Genomic DNA, 365 nt, shown 5'->3' on the forward strand with positions numbered 1-365 from the left:
CTCACTCCACCTCGCCCGGGCGCCGCGGGGGGAACAGGAAACTCCTCACCCACAGCTGGGCAGGACCTCAGCCTCTGCTTCCCTCCCAGTCGTCGGTTCTGGCGAGGCTGTGGGTCTTATAGCCCAGAGAGCAGCTCCTCCCAGGCCTTGAGTGAAGGGCTCTCTGGGCCCCCAGGCCCTCCTCCAGGACGCAGGAATGCTGCTCTCCCCAAGCTTCCCTGCAGGCAGAACTACGACGTGTGAGGTTCAGCAAGTATTTGCACATCAGCTCCACAATTGTGCACGTACGTGGTACGTGTGCCTGGTAACTCTGTGAAATGTTGGTCTTACTACAAGGCAAAGTTCAAGTTCGGCAATGTTCTTAA

This window comes from Echinops telfairi, unplaced genomic scaffold, assembly GCF_000313985.2.
Source record: "Echinops telfairi isolate 266 unplaced genomic scaffold, ASM31398v2 ScPeMD7_7420;HRSCAF=8458, whole genome shotgun sequence".
Classification (NCBI taxonomy): domain Eukaryota; kingdom Metazoa; phylum Chordata; class Mammalia; order Afrosoricida; family Tenrecidae; genus Echinops; species Echinops telfairi.